Source organism: Bos javanicus, chromosome 16 (genome assembly GCF_032452875.1).
Source record: "Bos javanicus breed banteng chromosome 16, ARS-OSU_banteng_1.0, whole genome shotgun sequence".
Classification (NCBI taxonomy): domain Eukaryota; kingdom Metazoa; phylum Chordata; class Mammalia; order Artiodactyla; family Bovidae; genus Bos; species Bos javanicus.
The window spans coordinates 75,461,397-75,472,352 of record NC_083883.1 but is presented as its reverse complement, the minus strand read 5'-3'; the positions used below and the strand labels follow the sequence as shown (position 1 = coordinate 75,472,352).

At 42.7% G+C, this 10,956-nt stretch overlaps 1 long non-coding RNA gene across 1 annotated transcript; it reads right to left on the bottom strand.

The window, feature by feature from the left end:
* Positions 1–1,431: 1,431 nt before the first annotated feature.
* Positions 1,432–10,621, bottom strand: LOC133228177 (uncharacterized). Its single transcript, XR_009730116.1, has 3 exons — positions 10,477–10,621; positions 2,641–2,806; positions 1,432–1,625 (listed from the first exon to the last, which is right to left on the bottom strand). It is a non-coding gene; the product is annotated as an uncharacterized LOC133228177 (long non-coding RNA).
* Between the last annotated feature and the right edge of the window lie 335 nt (positions 10,622–10,956).

The window sequence follows — 10,956 nt, the reverse complement described above, 5'->3', positions numbered from 1 at the left end:
AAGATTCTTTTCAAAACAAATCAGCCTCACTCTCTGGTGTGCCTTTGTTTTGTCCTTCTTCCTAGGAAGACATTTCTTGAGGATTAAATTCATGTAGCTCTGTGTAGAATAAAATCACTCATTTTTCTCCAAGAAGCCTCTCGTTTCACCCCACTTGTTTCCAAAGAAACGGACCTTCTTTTTTGTGATGAGAATAGTACAAAAAAAGAATATATTTATTGAGTGCTAACAAGTAGAGAATTGGAGAAGGGAATGGCAGTCCACTCCAGTATTCCTGCCTGGAGAATTCCATGGACAGAGGAGCCTGGCAGGCTACAGTCCGTGGGGTTGCAAAGAGTCGGACGGGACTGAGCAACTAACACACACAATGGTAGAGAATATCTTCCATTGGGCCCTGTATTTATAATTACTTTTATTCCTCATGGTAGCCTTATGAGGTAAATTTTCATATTATCCTCAGATTATAGAGAAAGAGATGCAAACACAAAGAGCTAGAGGATGCAATGTGCCTCAGATCATTAGTTTACAAGCTGCAGAGTCGGGATATGAACTCAAAGTCTTCGGGCTATAGAGTCTGGGTTAAAAATCAGTGCGCAGCATCAATGTTTTGGACATGACTTCAGTTCTTACATTCCACTTAAGGTAAGATTCCTCAGTTTCCTGGACACTGAAGAGGGCAGAAGGGAAGCTGTTCCTATGGCCTGCTTATCTCTTCACTTTCCTCAGAGTTAGTGCTGAAGGAGATTGTGGTTGAACATGGGGATGAATGCATACCACACAGCTGAGGATCAAGGCTCTGATGCTCACTCCCCAAAGACCCATGGATCCCTCCCTTCTTCTCACTGCTTGGGTTTTTTTAGGGGAGGGGAAGGTATGTTACAGTTATAACCTCACTGCCTGCAGCCCATCTAGTTAAGATGAAGACATGAATTTGATAAACTTGTTAAGTGGTTCCATTGACTCTACATTCTTGGTGATGGCTTATCAAGAGAAAGAAGCTTTTATCAACACAACTCAACTTCATCAAATCTGTGTCTGTGATCAGTCCATTGTGAGCTTTCACCTGGAATTAAAAACTGTGAGTTATCAAGGCAAGGGCTCGAATGAAGATACAGGATAGCACCTCTGAGATTCCACTAAATATCCAAGAATATTTCATCAGTTTCTTCAGGGAGAACTTTCCCTTCCCTCACTTGCCCCTCTTAGCTTTGCTTACTCACATTCTATCAAGTAGTAGTCTGGAAATAGCTTTCCTGTCTCTGTTACATAAACTTATTACAGGTGATGCTAAGCTGCCTGGGACCAGTTACCCCATAATCTGCTGAGGAGTTTGGTCAATGGTTAATTATAGAACTGAGGAAAAGAAGAGGTTCAAACCTAACTACATTCTCTTCACGGCTTGGCAACAACCTTTAAGAGGCAGAAACTCAATACTTTCAAATGCTCATTTTATTCCAGTATCTGGCAGCACAGTGCTTCAGGAGTCCTTCCCCAGGTCCTGGAGGTGAATGCTGATTTAAGTCCATTCCATTTCCCATTGCCATTGGTCAGTCAAGGCTGGGCAAGTGATACTCTCCTGACCAATGGAGGGAAGTCTACTGAGGCTTCTGGAAAGGTTTGTCTCACTTGTAAGAAAAAAAGAAAAGAAAAAAATCAGATACAGACATGCCTCTTTTCACCTTTGAACTTTGTGTGAGGTAGCGATGCTTAGAGCTTCTGGAACCATCTTTCATATACAAGAAAGGAGGCCATGAAAATTACAGAGAAGCTGATACAGAGCCCTGACATCGGTGAGCTGCTAAATATGCCTACCTGGATCCACTTACTCAAAAGGGGGGATAATGCATGATCTTATTATTAAACTTTTTTGTGTGTTGTTACTTACAGCCTATAGAACCCACTTGATGGAGCAGGTGTGAGAAATCACTGCATATGCTCTCCACTCCTAACTGCTTTTACTCTTACACTTCCTGCTCCCATAGATGCCTGCCTACTGACTCCATCTGTTAAAGTCCTACACACTCTATGAGATCCACTTCAAATGCCACCTTCCTTTACTCAAACCAGTATGACTTCCATCCCATATGACTTCTTGCCTATTTTAGAAGGCAGTGATAATGTTCTTCTTCACATCATGATTATTTCTGTGTTTATCTGATTTCTACTACCAGACTGAACATCCCTTATGGATGAATATTATGTCTTATACTTCTTTGTGACTTTGAAGTGCTTCCCTGGTGTCTGACCTTAGTGGGTACCCAGTAAATGCTTGATGAATTGAATGGAATGGACTGAGGGCCTGGGGAGACATGAGATATAATCAAAGGAGAAGCGACAAACTAGTGAAATATGAAGTTAAAGGGAGACCCAGCTCGATGGAGAAAGCCTAAGGCCTGGGAACCTCTCATATCAGGACATGGGGAATTGCCAACTCCGAAAATATATATTAAGGCTGATAGGTCCATGCTGGGTAAGAGTTGACAGTTAAAGATGAGGGTCTCAGAAGCTAAAAACTAGTAAGCACAGAGATAAATGTATACCTATAAACTCACAATTCATCTCAAATAATGTCTTTGCAACTTAGTAATGTAGGAAGGAGAGCCCAACTTGGAAATCAGGCATGGTCACTGTGACATGTACCTAACAGGTGAGATCGCTGAGTAATAGATGGATTGCTTATTGTCGAGTTGCTCTCAGCCAAGTCTTGGGAGCCATGATGCCACCGCACAACAGTTTCCTGGACCTCAGAGAGGCCCCTTCCTCGTTGATGCTTGAGTGGCTTTGGAAATCCAAGAATGTGTGGGAGCTGCAAAGAAAGTGGTAAAATATATTTGCAACTGAGCAAATTTCAGAGCTTCGTGTGACATTCAAGGCTGCAGGGGACGTGGGCTAGACATGCCACAAGGGGAAGTGTGGAAGACGCTGCTTCTAAGATTTGAGCTGAAAGTGAAAAGATAAAGAAGTGAGAAGATTGAGTTTTATTTGGGGTAGAGAAATGAGAAAGCAAAACTTCTTATTCTAGGGGTTGAAATGTAGGAGATTCCAGGGTGTTCTACTGAGAAACTTTCATCTAGTTGACTGGATTGGATCCTGTTTGTTTGTAAGACCAGTGAGTTCATTTACATTCTCCTTCTTCTGCCATTTTCCCCTCCAATTTTCTTCTTTATTTCTCCTCTTTCTCTTGTCTTCCTCCTGAGAAGCATGGCTCCTGTACCTGTGCAGTAACTTCCAAATAATGAATTAGTGGCCCAGTCAATTCATGTCTGTATCCATTGATAAGAAAGTAGCAACTCAGTTTGTGTGTGAAGCCAGCTTGGAATTGTGGAAGTGGGCTAGAAGTGTCCATTTCTAAGGGGAAAACTCAAATTTGACCTCTCACATTACTGATCACTTAGAATGGCCCTTTCCATGGTGTGTTTGGCTGTTTATGGCGTATTTTTATATCTGATGGACATTCAGATAAACAGGACCCTATGGAAGACCATAGAAAGTATGGCTAAGTGAAATGTGTCACATGGATATTAATGACTTTGCACTCTTTAAAAAGAATTGGGTGATAGCCCTCCCCATTAAAAAAAAAAAAAAGACTACAGAACTTGAACTCAAGACAGTCAAGCTCTAGTCTAACTGCTCATATGTAGTCCAATACTGACCATGCTCCTTCTCCTTCCTCGACTTTATCTTCTCGACCTTTAGAGTGAAAGCATTGGACTGAATCATCCTAAAATCACCTTTAAACATTTCACTGTGTGTTTCTGCAGCTCCTTACTGGGCACTTCTAGGCTTGCAAAGTAAGATGGGTGCAGGCAACATTAAAGCCCTCCCAGCCACGCATGTTTCCTCCAGAGATCCTGGGTACGTGGTGATGCAGGAAGAGCCCACAGGTTCCAGATACTCTGATCACAGAGAAGGGCTCCGCTGCCCCTTGACTGGGTTGAGGTCAAAGTACAGGTTTTCATAAAAATGAAAGTTTCATCTGACAGGCACGTATCAAATGCTGAGTAGTTCTAATGGTGTGCTGGTTCCCTGTAGCCACTTGGAAAGACCATGAGTCAAATATGAGTCACATATCAAAACATTTCTTAAGATGCAAATCCTTAAGATGCACATTTTCATGCCATGTTGAGAAAATCAGCCCTTAACCCTCCAAACACTTCCTCCCATCTGTTACTTTCACCTCAGTAACTGCCCAGAGGATGCCCGTTTCATGGTTCCACTCAAGCTCTTCTCCCTTTCCACAGCAAGCCCACCCCTCTCTTTTACTCAAATCTTCAGCCTACCAAGTTCCATGGAAATGAACCTAAAAGGACTGCTGCTCATTCAGCTCACTCCAGTTCTCATGAGACCTGCTGTCTGGTTTCATAATGTTCTTGATTTGTGAACCAGTCCTGTTTTATAACTATAGCTTGTTTACATTTCTTTAAACTTTTTTCTGAATGAACAAAAAATTAAATCCTATAGTGCTTTGCAAGTTTTCAAAAGTTTCACACACATGACTTCATATAATCCCATAATAAGACTTCTAAAAATTTCCTACCCCATCTTGCCCTTTCCCCTCTCACTCTCCCCACTGGTAACCAATAGTTTGTTCTCTGTATCTGTGAGTCTGCTTCTTTTTTTGTTTTTATTCACTAGTCATATTCTTAAATCCCACATATAAGTGGTCTCACACAGTATTTCTCTATCAGCCCAACATTTCGCTAGCTTAATGTGCTCCAAGTCCATCGTGTTGTTGCAAATGGCCAAATGCCCTTCGTTTCTGTGGCTGAGTAATATTCCATTGCGTGTGTATACACACACACACACACTGCAGCTTTATCCATCCGTCTGTTGGTGGATACTTAGGCTGCTTCCATACCCTGACAACTGTAAATATCAGCAATAGCTTTTTGTATTCATGTCCCTAAAACAAAGGAAACAAAAGCGGAAATAAGCAAATGGCACCGTTTGAGTGTGATTCGGAGCCCACATGCACATACGCACATACATAAGCATACACATCAGGCCATTCACATTATGCTTAAGTACCAATGCACAGCCACAACTCAAAACCTACAGTTGCCTTAAGCCTGAACCACGCCTACTAACCCACTTCCACAGAGTGTTCAGGAAGGGGTCCGCCTCTGCCTTCATTCTCTGGGACAGTCCTCTCCCTTCAGTGTTCAGAGCCCAGAAGCCCCTGAGTACCCACGGCCATCCTGGCATGGGAAGGGAGAACACTTATCTAGGCCTACTTATCAGAACACAAAATGCACCAGACCTAGCTGCAATATTTGTCTAAGGGCTGAGAAAAGCAAAGAGGAACAAATTAGCACTGTGTCTGCTGCGTGCGTATAGCACTCTGTGAGTCTAACACTTGCAAAGCACTTACACGTGGGTTGTCTCTGGGAAACATTACTTCCACCCTGTGTGGATATACATACTATCTCTATTGTGGGCTGAATAAACAGAGCCCCAGAGTATAACTTATTTTTCCAAGCTTTTGTAGTTACTGAATGGTCAATTCAGAATTTAAGCCTGTAATTGCCTCCTACAGAGTCTATGGAATTTCTGTGGCATGAATATGATGTCCATTGAGAAATGTGGGCTTTAGGAGAGACTGATAAATATTTTCACTGGATTTATTAAACTAAAAATAGTATTCCTTAGAGTCTGTGATTCTAAGAAGTCTATTATGGTTGATAACTGCAGGCCACAGCATCTACTTTTCTAACCATTCATTCAACAAATATTTTAAAAATTTCTTGAGTTCAAGGTCTCATGCCAGTTGTTGCCATTGTTTTGCATGTACACACACACACACACACACTTGCACACTCCAACACATTTGTGTGTGCAACCAGCCACTTGCCATTGTTCATTCTCCATTCCCAATGAGCCTATGTCATGGCCAACACCCTTGAACACTGGTATTCTTAAAACCATTCCAGGTTAGTACCAAGACATACCAGGAAGTGACTTGAGGAACTTTCAAGACCCCTGAAAAGTGAAAGTGAAAGTGTTAGTCGCTCAGTCACGTCTGACTATAGCCCAACCAGGCTCCTCTGTCCATGGGATTCTCCAGGCAAGAATACAGAATGGGTTGCCAATCACTTCTCCGGGGGATCTTCCTGATCCAGGGATCGAACCCAGTTCTCCCGCATTGGAGGCCGATTCTCTACCCTCTAAGTCACCAAGAAAGCCTTAAGAACCCTGAGTAAAGTCAATTCAAAGGAGACCTGGAGAGCCAGTGGTGCCCCCAGCTTCCTAGCATCCCCTAGCTTTGCTCCTGGCCTCTCCCTGGAACCACTGCTCTTAGCTTACATTATCTACAAACAAGGGTGATTTATTCCCTCCTCAAACTGTTCCAAAAATTCAAAGCTGCTCTATGAGGCTGCAATAGTAGCTGGTAGATTAAAACTCCAATCTAGACTGTCAAACTGCTAGTCAGCACTGGGCCTCAGGAGGAAGGGAGAAAAGACAGCAGGTAGCCAGGGAGCAGGGATGTTAGGGAGGAGGCGGGTGGGGGCGGGGGAACTTCACTGTCCTCTCCTGCTGTGTGCGTCAGGAAAGGTAGCCAACGAGGCCATTGTGTTTGCTCAGTGGCTTTGCTTTGGCTTTGTCTTCTTCCCAAGTGTCTGACAGCACGTGGGCAAGGGGCACGCTTCATTGTTTGGGTTCTCTCTTCTCTCTGTGTTGTCAACAGCACCCATCTACAAAGAGACATACAAGGAATAGTTTGTTTGTTAAAAAAAAAAGAAGAAGAAGATTCTTTTGTTTCCTGTCTGGCTCTCTGCAGCTAGGAAACAGTCCTCACAGAGAAGAAATTTTTAAAGAAATGCTACCTAATTCAAAGGTAGGTCAATCTATCTCTGGCCTCATCAGCTTTATGATCTAGATTTCTTTCCAGTGCAACCTGCCCACCGCCAAGGACAGCCACCTAAAACACGGGTTCTAGAAAAATCATAGGTAGATCCCTCATAAGATGGGCTGCTGCCTGGCACCACCATAATTCACTTATTGATTACAGTGGGTAGAGACTTGGATTGTTTACAGCAAAGTTTTCTGAGCTTTTATTGATGCTGCTGCTAAGTCTTGGCAGCCAGAAGGGAGAGTTGGCAGGTTCTGTAATCCAAAGAGAGGCGCTCTGAAGACCTAGCCTCAGAATAGCACCAAAGAAGCAAATGATTTGTGATACCCAGATGCAGTCGTGAATATTCAACTAGTTGAGAGTTTAGGTTGAGGTTATTTCACAAACAAATCATTATAGAAGAAAAGCGCAAAGAGAGAGAGGATGGGGAATAAAAAAAGGTGGTGCTGAGCAGTGTTTACCCCAGGCCCTAGGTCTGGCTGAGTGTATGCAATCCTGAGAAAGCATAATGGGTGATCTTAGATGAGTGTAGGTCAAAACGTTGGCTTAAAACTCAACATTCAGAAAGCTAAGGTCATGACATCCAGTCCCATCATCTCATGGCAAATAGATGGAGGAAAGCGGAAACAGTGACAGACTTTATTTTCTTGGGCTCGAAAATCACTGCAGATGGTGACTGCAGCCACAACATTAAAAAGATGCTTACTCCTTGGAAGAAAAGCTATGACAAAGCAAGACAGCATATTAAAAAGCACAGACATCACTTTGCTGACAAAAATTCGTATAGTTCAAGCTACACTTTTTCCAGCAGTCATGTACAGATGTGAGAGCTGGACCATAAAGAAAGTTAAGTGCCAAAGAACTGAAGCTTTTGAATTGTGGTGCTGGAGAAGACTCTTGAGAGTCCCTTGGACAGCAAGGAGATCCAAACAGTCAATCCAAAAGAAAACCAACCCTGAATATTCACTGGAGGGACTGATGCTGAAGCTGAAGCTCCAAACCTTGGGCCACCTGATGCTAAGAGCCGACTGTTGGAAAAAACCCCTGAAGCTGGGAAAGATTGAGGGCAAGAGGAGAATGGGGCAGAAGAGGATGAGATGGTTGGATGGCATCACTGACTCAATGGACAGGAGTTTGAACAAACTCAGGGAGATGGTGGAGGACAGGGAATCCTGGTGTGCTGTAGTCCATGGGGTCACAAAGTATCAAGCAATACTGAGTGAATGAACAGCAATAGGTCAATTAAAGCAGAGGAAATTTGCAATTTGGAAGTCACATCAGATTGACCAGACACTGTACATTTGCTGTCACTCACTAAATGGCATTTTAAACTTAAAAAATTAGGAAATAACTTATTGACATAGAATCTGATATACTGTTAGTAGCACCATCCGAGCTGGCCTGGTGGTGGTTGCAGCTCTCAGGTGTTGAACTATAAACTGCCGGTGAAGTCTGGGACCACATCTCATCACAAAACATCATTCTATCATGTAGTTAATATGTTCCTTCAAGATTTATTAAACAACTATTATGTACCAGTGTTATTCTAGGCACTGGGGATATAATGATTAACAACATTTTGGAGAGGAAATTTTTAGAAGAAAGATAATGAAATGAACGAGTATGTTTATTTCAGACAGTAGTAAGTTCTCTGAAAATAACAGAACTTGGTAATGTACTGGAAAAACCTGTTGGGTTAAGTGTAAAGCTTCTTATCTCGGGCAGTTAGAAAAAGCCTGACACTTGAACTGAGACCAGAATGAGGAAAGATGGACCGTACAGGCACCTCTAAGAACAATGTTTCAAGTCTGAAGGCCCATCGAGGGGGATTCATATTACATAATTAAGAAACAGGAAGGAGGTTGGCAAAACTGAAAAGCAGAGATCCTGGGTAGACTGGTATAAGACGAGGTCAAATCAGGATAGGTTTAGATTTTAAGTGTCCTGGGACCCCATTAGATGATTTGAAGAAAATAGTAAGATACTATTTCAGGCGATCACTCAGGTTATTATATGGAACATACAAGCCAGGGAGACCAGCCAGGAGGCTGAGAAACTGTCCAGGCAGAGATGAAGGTGGAAGATGTGGAGGTGGAAGAAGTCACATTTGAGAGGGTAAGAGGATTGTTTTAAGGATTTCTAAATATAGAATTGCAACAATTGTTATTGCTTTAATACACTTGATTAGGAAATCAGCACTCAAACTAAGTATTTTACTAATAGTGAGTATTTAGCATTAGACTCAACCATCTCATGAACATTCCCCAGACCCATCCCAACTGTTCTAACAGGTAGGTATGTTTTAACAATAGCATAGTGATTAAGAGTTTAAACTCAAAAATTAAATGGGCCTGTTTTCAAATTCTGCTTATGTCCTGAGATGTTTGGCAAATCATTAAACTTCCAGATCTTCAATTTTATTAATTGAACCTTAGATAATAAAATTACCAGCCTCACAATTGTTGTGGGCCTGAGATAATGTATGCACATAACCCAGTTGCAGACTCATGACAAGTTTTCAAGGCATATTAACTAATATTCTTAATACTTCTAAGTGGGGTAGATACCTTATTCTTCTGGTCCAAACTGCAAGACACATCAATGTCTTGCCTGACTGATATTCACAGAGCAATCTTGAACGTCTCAAAAATGTAGCTTCTAATTTTCTTCTCACTTAAATTGAGGTATAACTGACATATAATACATTGTAGTGTTTAATTTTTTGACAATAGTTTTGATGTAAGCATATGGTTATGAAACCATCATCACAATCAAGACCATGAGTAAATCTACTGTCTCCAAAACCTCCCTCTTTTTCCCTTATGCCACCTCCCTGCCCCTTCCTGCACCCTACCCCAGTCTCTGGGAAACCACTGATCTCCTTCTGTTACTATAGATTGGTTTGCATTTTCTAGAATTTGATATAGTAAGTGGACCCATACAGTCTATATTTTTGTTGCTCTGGTTCCTTTCACTCAACACAATTATCTTGAAATTCAAGCATGATGTTGTATGTATCAATAGTTCGCTCCTTTTCATCGTTAAGGTGTATCCTTTGTATCCATAGCTGCCGCTGAAAATTCCGGTTGTTTCTAGATTTGTCTGTTTACAAATAAAGCTGTCGTGAGCATTTTTGTTCGTGTCTTTGTTTAGCTGTATGGCTTCACTCCTCTTGGATGAACACGCCAAAGTGGGATGGCTGGATTTTATGGTCCGTATGTGATTAACTTTTACAAGTAACTGCAAAACTGTTTCCCAAAGTGTTTACATCATCTTGCGCCAGTGTTTGAAAGAAGCTCCAGTGGTTCCAGCACTGGGTATTGGTGAATCCTCCAGATTTTAACCATTCGAACACGTGAGTTATGGTTTCTCGTTGTGATTCTAACTTGCAGCTTTGTAATGACTAATATTTTAATTCAGATAGCCCTTTGTGTGCTTACCTCCTCTTTCTCTGAAATCTTGAGATGACTATTTGCATGTAAGAATTCATTAGGTTTTCAATAAATAAATAAATAAGATAGATGACAGATAGGTAGAGAGAAAACAAAACAGATCTAAGTGCTTATCATGTTCCAGGCATAATTTTCCATACTAAGAACAGAGCAGTCGAATAAGAAACGCGCTACCCTTGTGGAGTTTCCAGTCAGTGAGACAGGCAACAAACAATGTCCTGCACTGTTAGGTGTGCACAGGCAGTAGGAAGGAAGGTGAGACAGCATACGGTGCCATAGTGAGGGGGCGGGGCCACAGCGGAGCTAACTGTGAGGGGGCGGGACCACAACGGAGCTAACACTGAGGGGACGGGACCACCGCGGAGCTAACGGTGAGGGGGCGGAGCTAACACTGAGGGGGCGGGACCACAGCAGAGCTAACAGTGAGGGGGCGGGACCACAGCGGAGCTAACAGTGAGGGGGCGGGACCACCGCGGAGCTAACAGTGAGGGGGCGGGACCACAGCGGAGCTAACAGTGAGGGGGCGGGACCACAGCGGAGCTAACAGTGAGGGGGCGGGACCACAGCAGAGCTAACAGTGAGGGGGCGGGACCACAGCAGAGCTAACAGTGAGGGGGCGGAGCTAACACTGAGGGGGCGGAGCTAACACTGAGG